At 40.9% G+C, this 12266-nt stretch overlaps 1 non-coding gene across 1 annotated transcript; it reads right to left on the bottom strand.

Annotated features, from left to right (window-relative positions):
• Nucleotides 1–575: 575 nt before the first annotated feature.
• Nucleotides 576–696, bottom strand: LOC143372767 (5S ribosomal RNA). Its single transcript, XR_013086361.1, has one exon. It is a non-coding gene; the product is annotated as a 5S ribosomal RNA (ribosomal RNA).
• Between the last annotated feature and the right edge of the window lie 11570 nt (nt 697–12266).

Raw genomic sequence — 12266 nt, 5'->3', positions numbered from 1 at the left:
CCTTAGCCATCTCTCCTTCACTTGTTGGTTGCAGGTGGTCGATGCACGTGTCCCGAACGGGAAAGTAACGGTTGGGGGTTCCGAGAAGAGGCCCGCTATTATAAACAAAGTCTTTTCCCGAAAGAATTTATGGGGAAGATAACAGTTGCCGGCTTCTGTCTTTGAGCTTCACCCAAGACCTCTCCTGCACGTGTTACTCGGGTAGCTTGGCCTTGACAATCTTACATACTCGCAGGACATACGCAGATGCCCGTTCTCAAATCTCGCCCTGCGTTGAATTTCGATATCTTTCGATGCCTTATGAGCTAACTTCACACAGATTTATAAGCGAAAAGCGCAACACCATAAATTACGGTGCCCTCTCTCTCATTCTTACAATCGATCCCTCTCCCTCCTACAATCAATCTCCCAGTAATGGGGATGCGGTGAATTCTTTCGAAAATAGGAGATGCAACCAATTTGGGAGACAGTACGATACCTAAAGTATCGTAGAACACATGTAGCTGGTCAAGGTCGTAAAAAAACGTCATTTTCATAGTTATAAACAGCAAAAATGGAGCGATAAGAAAAAAAAATACCAACAACACGCGGTATTCCCAAGCGGTCACCCATCCAAGTACTAACCGCGCCCAATGTCGCTTAACTTCAGTGATCGGACGAGAACTGGTGTTTTACAGACATAGAATGGTCGTTGGTGAAAATACAGTTTCATTTATCGAAGAAAGTATTACTTACACTGACCAGGTGAGGTTTTTAGGTATCCACCTCCGATTGCTTTGGTTCTTGGATATGATTTAGAGGACTGAAAAATAATAAATACGTGTTTTTTTATTTTGTCCTGTTTGCATATTTTGGGGTGAAGCCACCCCTAAAAATTAAGAAAAAGAAGAGGTACAAAAGTTCCTATTGTTAGTTTAAAGAATGTTATAACATTTTGTTGAATAAAATTTGATTTGAACATTTTCATTATACTTGCTGTATGGATAATGTTCTTATCGTCAGTCACTTTTGTATCTCTTCTTATGAACATTAAGGGGCGGTTGCACCCTAAACATGCAATTGAGCCAAAATAAAAAGACATATATTTCTTATTTTTCGCCCCTTTAAAACATATGTATTCAAAAACCAAAGCAATCGAAGACGGACATCTAAAAATCTCTTCTTGTGAGTGAAAATAAATCTTGAACAGTTGGTTAAATAACAAGTAGAATAAAAGATACTTTATCTTCATTCCTTATTCGTGGCTCGAATAATCCAATGTAAGAAATCTTTTCAGCAGACTTTATTAACACGTACACTACAGTTACAACCTGGTTTTATGGAGTTCATAGTATGTACAAGACTTTCGTTTGTGTCTGATTTGGTTCTCTCGGTAACAACGTCAGCTCTAGGCAGCTCGTGCACAGACGAGGTATAGAATAGCCCTATCAACCGATGCATTTTTCTGTCACCGGTTTGGGGGGTCCTAGAACCCCCTTACCATTTTTGTGTCGCATGCAACGTTACCGATGAAGCCTCGAAACAGATTGTAACGTTACGTGTGGTAGGAATTAGAATTCAAGAAGTGTAAAATTAGGTTATTCGAAACCCGTGATTTACAAATGATTCTGTTAGCGTAACAACTTAAAAATCATTTTATAAACGTATTCCGTGCAACAACCGAGAAAGAAGGATCACAACAAAACAAGATACATACATACATACAAGAACACATACGCCTTTTAACCTTGCTGTCCTATTCAGGTTTATTTAACGCAAAACAAATTTATTTAACATAAAAATTTATATAAACAACATTATTTTTGTGGAAGACATGCTTTCATCATGTAACGTAGAATACGTCGCCAAGGAAGTACAGAGTTCAAAACGATCGAAGAAATCGACGAAATGAAATAAATCATGAAAACCCATCGTAGAGATACATAATGGAGACGAGAGAATGGAAACATCGATAAGATGCATGACAGAGGAAGAGTCATGTAAAACCATCGAAGAAATACCTACCTGAAAGAGAATAAAATTCTGATTAGATATCTAGACCGAACCAAACTCACTGAATGTAAGTTTCGCTCGATCTGGATCCTTAAACTAGATCGTAGGCTTTAGCTTGATATCGTTTTGCAAGTCGCAATGCTTGAGAAACGTTACCAAGGAACCGGGCACACCAACGCGGAGGTACCTACGAAAGTGACCCATCCCGAAACAAACACCGATCCCATCCACCCTCCATTTCAATAAACTCATCGCGTCCGTCATTGCTTGCAATGAGGGAAACGATGATTTGACTCTACTATTAGTGACAACCGCGAACGCGAAAGCGAAATCGAAAGAGAGATAGACTGACGATTATCGTCGATCTCTCTGCACTTATACAAGGTACTCGTATTCTACATTCTATAGCATGCATGCAAGAACATCTTAGCTAGCTACCAAGCTAGCATAATTCTAGGCCCTCTCTAGGGCCCACGAGCTAGGCCCTCTCTAGGGCCCATGACTAGGACCCTCTCTAGGGCCTATGCCGAAGGCCCTCTCTAGGGCCCATGACTAGGACCCTCTCTAGGGCCTATGCCGAAGGCCCTCTCTAGGGCCCATGACTAGGACCCTCTCTAGGGCCCATGATTAGGACCCTCTCTAGGGCCCACGAGCTAGGCCCTCTCTAGGGCCCATGACTAGGACCCTCTCTAGGGCCTATGCCGAAGGCCCTCTCTAGGGCCCCTGTTCTGGGCCCTCTCTAGGGCCCACAAGCTAGGTCCTTTCTAGGACCTAAAATACCAAGCAGCTGAAAATTGAAGCTAATCGAAAATTTTACTTTACTTTCGCGATGAAAAAGCAATTAGAGCACCGGTGCTCTGGACAAATTTCCGATACGCAAAAGGTTGATTTTACTTTCGCGACGAAAAATCAACACGAGCTTCCGTGCTCTATATAAATCATAGATCCGCAAAAATTTGACTGTAAATTCGCGGTAATAAAACTCTACACAAGAGCCGCGGCGCTCTTGAAAATATATGGACGCGAAAAAAGCGTGGACTCTACGATCGCATTACCGGCGACCATAAAAGATCTTGCTGGAATGCAAGATTGCTAGGAAGACTAGTTTCATTGAGACCCATTTCAAAAATTTCGCGGTGACTCTACTTGACTTGATCGATCCGATTATTTTACGAATTATTATTAATCGATATAAAATTGTAAGAATCGCGAGCAACAATTGTATTGGTTTATCTATTATTTTTATTTTGAGACAGACACATGCATGTCACTATCTACGAGTACCTTGTATGGTCAGCTCTATCGATGCTGCTCTTTCGAACACACATGCATAACGTTTAGTGGCGCATCTTATATAATTGGCATTTTTTTCGGGAACATTTCTATGATATTTCGTGAATATGGTTTAGAAAAGGACCACGCCATAAGGCTACTGCCTAGACGCCCTAGACCATATTCGCGAAATATTGCATAAGAGTTCCCCAAACGAATACCGACCATGTGAAAAGGGCCTCTGCATGTCGTGCATTTGTGTTGGAACGGCCAGAATCGAAAGAGCTAAGTAGCTGTACTACATGCACCCCCATTCAAAGAATTATAAAATGACTCACCGTTCGCTGTCATCATCGGTACTGCATCTCTGCAAACTCGTAACCCTCTGACCAGCATCCCTGAGACCAGCTCCCCTCTGATCACCATCCGTCTGACCAGCATCCCTCTGACCAGCAGCTCCCAGACGAGCACCCCTCAACTCAGCCCCAGCTTAGCTCTCAACGTTGCAGCTGCAGTTGGACTCGTGCATGACTCTACTTTCGCGGTGAAAAAGTTATTAGAGCACCGGTGCTCTCGACTAGCTTTACTTGCGCAAAAACACTGACTCTACGATCGCATTACGGGCGATCACAAACACTATAACTCAAACCGACAATTTATATTTAAACAGCAACTTTTAGCGCTCCTCTTTATTAAACGCGCACATTTCATCTATTTCACATTTCATCTATTTCACATTCCTTAGTTTCTGAATGTGTTTTTGTTGGGTAAGGTCTTTTTGCATGCATTATGTAGGAAGCTTATCCTACCAAATGCATTGCGTACCTTAGGTATGATGCTTTTCCTTCCAAAATGCACGCACAAAGATTACGACCCACTTATACAAGGTACTCGTATTCTACATTCTACGGCATGCATGCAAGTACATCTTAGCTAGCTACTAAGCTAGCATAATTCTAGGCCCTCTCTAGGGCCCACGAGCTAGGCCCTCTCTAGGGCCCATGACGAGGACCCTCTCTAGGGCCTATGCCGAAGGCCCTCTCTAGGGCCCATGACTAGGACCCTCTCTAGGGCCCATGACTAGGACCCTCTCTAGGGCCCATGACTAGGACCCTCTCTAGGGCCCACGAGCTAGGCCCCCTCTAGGGCCCATGACTAGGACCCTCTCTAGGGCCTATGCCGAAGGCCCTCTCTAGGGCCCCTGTTCTGGGCCCTCTCTAGGGCCCACAAGCTAGGTCCTTTCTAGGACCTAGAATACCAAGCACAGAGCTGAGCTGAAAATTGAAGCTAATCGAAAATTTTACTCTACTTTCGCGATGAAAAAGCAATTAGAGCACCGGTGCTCTGGACAAATTTCCGATACGCAAAAGGTTGACTCTACTTTCGCGACGAAAAAGCAACACGAGCTTCCGTGCTCTGTATAAATCATAGATCCGCAAAAATTTGATTGTAAATTCGCGGTAATACAACTCTACACAAGAGCCGCGGCGCTCTTGAAAATATATGGACGCGAAAAAAAGCGTGGACTCTACGATCGCATTACTGGCGATCATAAAAGATCTTGCTAGAATACAAGATTGCTAGGAAGACTAGTTTCATTGAGACCCATGTAAAAAAATTTCGCGGTGACTCTACTTGACTCGATCGATCGGATTATTTTACGAATTATTATTAATCGATATAAAATTTTAAGAATCGCGAGCAACAATTGTATTGATTTATTTTTTTTATTTTGAGACAGACACATGCATGTCACTATCTACGAGTACCTTGTATGGTCAGCTCTATCGATGCTGCTCTTTCGAACACACATGCATAACGTTTAGTGGCGCATCTTATATAATTGGCATTTTTTTCGGGAACATTTCTATGATATTTCGTGAATATGGTTTAGAAAAGGACCACGCCATAAGGCTACTGCCTAGACGCCCTAGACCATATTCGCGAAATATTGCATAAGAGTTCCCCAAACGAATACCGACCATGTGAAAAGGGCCTCTGCATGTCGTGCATTTGTGTTGGAACGGCCAGAATCGAAAGAGCTAAGTAACTGTACCACGTGCACCCCCATTCAAATAATTATAAAATGACTCACTACTTGCTGTCATCGTCAGTACTGCATCTCTGCAAACTCGTAACCCTCTGACCAGCATCCCTGAGACCAGCTCCCCTCTGACCAACAGCTCTCAGACGAGCACCCCTCAACTCAGCTCCAGCTTAGCTCTCAACGTTGCAGCTGCAGTTGGACTCGTGCATGACTCTACTTTCGCGGTGAAAAAGTTATTAGAGCACCGGTGCTCTCGACTAGCTTTACTTGCGCAAAAACACTGACTCTACGATCGCATTACGGGCGATCACAAACACTATAACTGAAACAGACAATTTGTATTTAAACAAGTTCGAAAAAATTTCCTTTAAATTGCAAGGTGTCACGCAATTCAGACTTTGAGAAAAATTTCCAGCAGCCACATTGGGCGCTCAATGAATTCTGATTCTGTCTGATAGAAAAAAGGAGTGGCCTCTTCGGGCGTTTAAGGTTTTTCAATCTTAATGTATGGAAGGAGTAGCCTTTTTGGGCGCCTAATGCTTTTTAATTCTAATGTACCATCATCAGGTCTCATCCTTTTTAATGTTAATTAAAAAATACAGCAGCCTGTTTAGGCGCATGATAATTCCGAATTGTAAAAGGAAATAGAAGCAGCCTCATCAGGCGCTAATGGCATGGAATGCCAGAAAAATTCCAATTGTACTCTAAAGTATTAGTAAACCCTAACGCAGATCTAATTCTTCCCTGAAACTAGCAACGAATCTCTTAGTGAATTCTTTATTAAAGAATTCACCAGAGAAAACCTCGGCGAATCCCTCGGCGAATGTTTCGATGATGCGCTTAAAACTAGACTTGCCTGGCTAAATTTTCTAAGTTTCGCAGCACACATATACACTATACTTCGTTATACTAACCCTTTGGACTGTGATTGCGGTATAAGGTAAAAAACTACTAAAATTATTTCCAAAGACTTGACTTTAAAGTCCAAAGGGTTAGCATGCGCGCGTAAGAAAGATAGACGAGAGGTTCTCGTCGATCTTTCTACACATATGCCATTACAATTTCTTTCGCATATTTTAGAGGTACGCTTGCACTGCTTTCAAGTGACAAATAACTCTAAGTATCTCATTGCAGAGATAGAAAAAGAATTGACAAACGGACACGGATTCGCCGTCGCGAGAGATCTCGAGCTGCTCGATACACTCACGCATTGCAGTTGCACAGACAAAACGCTATTACGCGACCACCAATCATCCAGCCCCCCATTAACGGGAGTTCCCCACTAGGGGCCGCGCCTGAGGGGTCAGACTCACAGCAGCCCGCCTCACAATTAAATCACATGCAGCTGCAATACGCGCTCCCATCACAAAGCCGACAATTTGCACAGGCGAGTGTATCGTGCCCGAGCATCTTGTGCTAATTCAAGATCTCTCCCGAGAGCGAATTATATTACCGGAAAAAAAGAAAAGAGAATTGAAAGTAGGAAATAGAAAATACACTATGACAAGTCTGTAAAAGTATACTAAATGCGAAACGACACGGTGCACGGTGAAGCTAATTGTAAGCAAAAGCAAAGGTAAAAGGCGTCACTCTCAACAAGCAAGCGTACCTCTACCCTTAAATCTAGCCTATCGCACTCTTTACAATGAGCCCTAGTGGCATAATCTATTGCAAATATGCACTTGCGTAACTTTCGAGGGATATGCGAAAGCTAAGAATCTCCCGATTGAGATTGCAAAAGAGACTAAGCGACTAAAGAACCGAAAGACGCGGCGCGACGCGAACATTCACCCTCGATCCACCGAAATTTCGTTTCTACGTGACGTGCTCCATATCACGACTTTACACAGCCATGGCGAGCGTGACCGAGAACGAGAACTGTCGCACATCTTCGTCTAACAATGGTCCTCTATGTAAAGCCGTAATAAGTTGTACCCAGCACAGCCGGCCTATGAAGGGCGAGCACACCATGCGCGAAATCGAAATCGGTGATCGAAGGCGAATTGTATTTCTAGAAGGGTGCGTTTGGCACTCTTATATTTAAAAAGAACGAGGCGGAACAAGCTTATCGCTCGAATTACGCAAGTGCATTTCTGAATAGATGTCCAGACCGAACCAAACTCACCAAATGTAAGTTTGGCTCGATGTGGACCCTTAAACTAGATCGTAGGCTTCAGCTTGACAACGTTTTGCAAGACGCAATGCTTTGGAAAACGTTACCAAGTCCAGGCACACCAACGCGGAGGTACCTACGAAAGTGACCCATTTCTACGAAATATTTCTGGTCCATATTCGACCAATGCATTTTTGGAAATTTGGAAAAATTCTTACGACTAAAGTTCTTAAATTAAAACTTAATGCTAGGACTATGGCTAGTTAAAACTAAGCACATGTGCAAGTTCTTCCGCGATGTATAAAATTTGTAGGTTTAGTGGCTTAAAGTTATTTTTATGCAAGGGAGAAAGAAATTTAAGTTCATATAGCAGCCACTTTGGTAGCAGTCATTTATTATTATACTGTTATTTTATAAAGGGACCATTTGAGGTCGAGATATCAGGTGGTAAAAGTGGCATTTTTAATTTCTCGTAATATTACTACCAGTGTGTCTTAATATTTAGCACATGCAACGGGCAAGCAAAACTAGCGAGCATAATAACCAAGTAGTACCAACAATGACTGTCATTGTTTATTAAGAGAATCTAATGACTCGAATGTAATTACTGTTAAGAGAGAAGATTTGAAAGAACTCACACGAAAGAGTTCAACTTCAGAAATGTAACTCGTATTCGATACATTAAGCATCCGGAATGATTGTGAAATTAAAGAAAAGAAGTTTAGAATGTTCGAAACGCGATATTAAAACTCCTATCGCGAATTTAAAATTTATTCATTGTATTTTTCTACGTGTATTAAACATTTGGAAGTACACGCATTAAATTTTACTATTCGCGAGTACTAAGTACGTGTTCGTGGTCACTATGCTCGCTACAGTAATCATTATGTTCGATAGCATACAGAAAAATTCAAAGAATGAAAAAGTATCACTCACCGTTCGTTGAAAATAGTCTCATGCAGACAAGCATCCCCTTTTAGCAGTAGCTGTTCGATCTGCAGGCGAATGTCCAGCAGTTGCAGGGTCAGTACCCCATAGAATGTGTCACACTTCCAAATATGTCACATTACTTTCGCGATGAAAAAGCAATAGGAGCACTGGTGCTCTGAATTAATTCTAGATGCGTTAAAACACTGACTTTACGTTCGCGTTCACATTACAAACACGCAGGGCCACTGTGCACTATGAAATACTTTATCGCGAAATAAGCACTGATTCTACAATCGCATTGCACACGATTACAAATGCACTTCAAGTTTTTAAACATCTCTCAACAGTGGGAAGATGTGTTCGGACTCGAGTAAAGTGTTTGCAAAATAGTCCTCTGGGCACTGAGTGTAATGCAGTGGAATCTTGTTGAACGATCTCCCACATAGTCCAGTAATCGATGAAATTGATGCACGAATCGAGAAATCACGAAATAATACGCAGGCACATTCGCTGGTCCGATCACCGTCGCGAGTAAAGTCGAACTGAAAGGTTACGCCGGTTGGCAATGTTGTGACTTTGGTAGGGGTTGGCGGTGTTGTGGTGCTCGGCCGACTCCCAGCTAACTAGAAATTCGTCAAGGCCAGAAATAATTTTATGTAGCAATGCTGATTGCACACTTGTACCTTTCGCAGCTGCAGCCATGCACCCTGCTCTTTCTATGTATACCTGTATGTCTTTCAATATTGGGGAGATGTGATCGGACTCGAGTAATGTTTCCAAAAAAGTCTTCCGGATACTTATTGTTAGTGTATTGCAGTAGAATCTTGATGAACGACCTCCCACATATTCCAGCAATCGATGAAATTGATGCGTGAATCGAGAAATCACGAAATAATATGCAGGCACATTCACTGATCCGATCGCTGCCGCGGTTAAAGTTGAACTGCCAGCTTACACCTCTCGTCAATGTTGTCGCATTAGTAGAGGTTGCTGTCGACCTCAACTGTTTCTCATGGAAATTGAAATTAATTCTATATCGCAATGTCCATTGCAAAATATCTACTTTTCGCAGCTGCAGCCATGCACCCTGCTCTTTCTATGTATACCTATATGTCTTTCAATATTGGGGAGATGTGATCGGACTCGTGTAGAGTGTTTTCAAAAAAGTCTTTCAGATACTTATTGTTAGTGTATTGCAGTGGAATCTTGATGAACGACCTCCCACATATTCCAGTAATCGATGGAAATAATACATTAAGATAGGTATACCATGGCATTTTAATAGTTCGTCCGTCCGATCCGTCCTCCGACTTTGGTGAACGTCGTTATTGAACTCCATTATTTCACGTATCTTGAGAATTCCACATATCTTTATTTTATATATTTATATGTGTGGAAGGAAGGGAAGGAGTGATTTATTCAAACATTTCGAGTTACATTTATTCTTACATTGTATCAAAGTATTACTATTTAAAGAAATTCTCGTATCTAACTACTTATTTAGGATATTTGACAATCGCAGCAATCGCATCGGCTCTGTTCTCACCAATTACCAGGTCTCACTACGAGGAGGTCGCAGCGTTTCGAGGCCCGTAGAGAGACTGCCTATTTATGTTTTATTCGGAAAATCTAAAGACTCGGATGTAATAACTATTAATAAGAGAAGATTCATAAAACTCGTACGAAATATTTAAACTTGAGAAGCGTAACTTGTATCCAAAGCATTAAGCATCTCGAATGATTGTGAAATTAAAGAACAATTGTTTAGAATGTTTAAAACGCGATACTAAAACTTTTATCTCGAATTTAATATATATATAATACATATATTTAATACATATATATATATATATATATGTATTAAATTCGAGATAAAAGTTTTAGTATCGCGTTTTAAACATATATATATATATATATATATATATATTAAATTCGAGATAAAAGTTTTAGTATCGCGTTTTAAACATTCTAAACAATTTTTCTTAAATATATATATATATATATATCGAGTTTTAAACATTCTAAACAATTTTTCTTTAATTTCACAATCATTCGAGATGCTTAATGTCTTGGATACAAGTATATATATTTATATATTGCATATATATTGGATATATATATATATATTGCATTTTTCTGCGTGTATGGAAGCACATGCATAATGTTACTATTCGCGAGTACTAACAATAAGTATGTATTCGTGGTCCCTATGCTCGCTACAGCAATCGTTTTGTTCGGTAGCATGTAGAAAGATTGAACGAGTTGAAAAGTTGCACTGCTATCTCTGCAGATCGCCTCCCCCCTCCCCCCAAGAGTAATAAAATAGAAAAATATTATGCCATTGTGTATAATTCTGTATAAATAATTAATGTGAATTTAATTATTTAGGCTATAGTATCAGATAGAGATATTAAAATATAAGTTACAAGCAAATTTTAAATCTTGTGAAAGAGGGTTAAAAAATGTACTTATGTACTTTTACATATTTCGCCCCCTCCAAGAAAGGCTCCTGAATCCGCCTCTCCAGGTGGCTCGGCTGCATCGGGGGGAGGGGGATGGATCCGGGTTGAAACCCTGACCAGGTCCTCAGGAAGTCCAGGAAGTCCAGGAAGTCCAGTAGGTCCAGTAGGTCCAGGTAGCTCGGCAACTGCAGGGTCCCCGGAGGTCCTCCAGGCCCGGAAGACCGACGACGACTGAGTACATGAAGCTCTGTGAGCTCCTTATCTAGACTTCGAGGAACGATGTCTCCCGATCAAAACAAGGTCGACGGTTAGTTACAATTGCGAAATCCAACGAATTCTTCGGCAAAAATGGATTTTCTGCTAAAATATACATTCCAGTGGCTATTGCTATGACAAATAATGTTAACAACATTTACACTACCCGCCCAGTATAAATTATTATTAACTACGATCGATAGAACTCGAGATATCAAGCAATTAGTAACATTTGGCATCAGATTTGCAAATGATTTTCTATGCCGAATGAATTCTCTTTTAATCTCAATGTTTAATCGTTCGATACATTAATATTAATGTTAATGCTTATACTTATCATATAGTATTATTTATAATGTATAAATACATTTTAGTTAAACTTGGTGTAAATGAATATTTGCAGGAATATTTGGAGAAATATGAGTGACATACTTGTTTCTCCCCCTTAGTTACTAACATCGACGAAGTATAGGATACCCTGCTGGAACAGCCAGTTAGAACCGCGTTGAATTTTGAACTGGATCTATCTGGTTCAATGCGGTACTACCTGGATTTTCAAGCAGTGATTTGTGCCAGTTCAAAAACGAATCCGGTTCAATGCGGATATCCAGATCGATGGATGAAACAGGATTTGCATGTGCGAAATTTATCAATTTCTATCAGGAATTGCCATTTGTATAAACCCGGAAGTTTCGTATCTGAAATTGCGGATCAAAAATCTTACGGATGCAATCTGGAAATGCCACAAGCTCTTTCGAGTCCGTCGCGATCCGGATTGGCAGAGCAAATAATTCACGGGATGCATACCGTCAAGATTTTTACATGCATATCCGGTTTGAAACCGATAGAAAATATTTCATCGGGTTCAATCTGGAATTTACGGGAAGAAAACCGCATCAATCCGGATTTAAAATTTTTTAATGCGGTTCTAACTGGCAGCTCCAGCAGGGTAGAGCCACTGTACTCCATGAAACACTTTTTAGCAGGCACAGGCACTGCCTCTACAATCGCATTGCACACGATTACAAAAGCACTACCTGTTTTTAAACGTCCTTCAGTTTCTGAAAAAGTCTTCTGGGTAACGGGTCTATCTCAATGGAATCCTGTTAAAAGGCCTCTCACGTGGTCCAGTAATCGATGAAGTTGATACGCGAATTGAGAAATCACAAGATAATATGCACTATAACTTGCACAC

This window comes from Andrena cerasifolii, chromosome 8 (assembly GCF_050908995.1).
Source record: "Andrena cerasifolii isolate SP2316 chromosome 8, iyAndCera1_principal, whole genome shotgun sequence".
NCBI classification, from domain to species: domain Eukaryota; kingdom Metazoa; phylum Arthropoda; class Insecta; order Hymenoptera; family Andrenidae; genus Andrena; species Andrena cerasifolii.
Note: the sequence above shows the minus strand (reverse complement) of the source record. Positions and strands in the feature narration are given on the sequence as shown.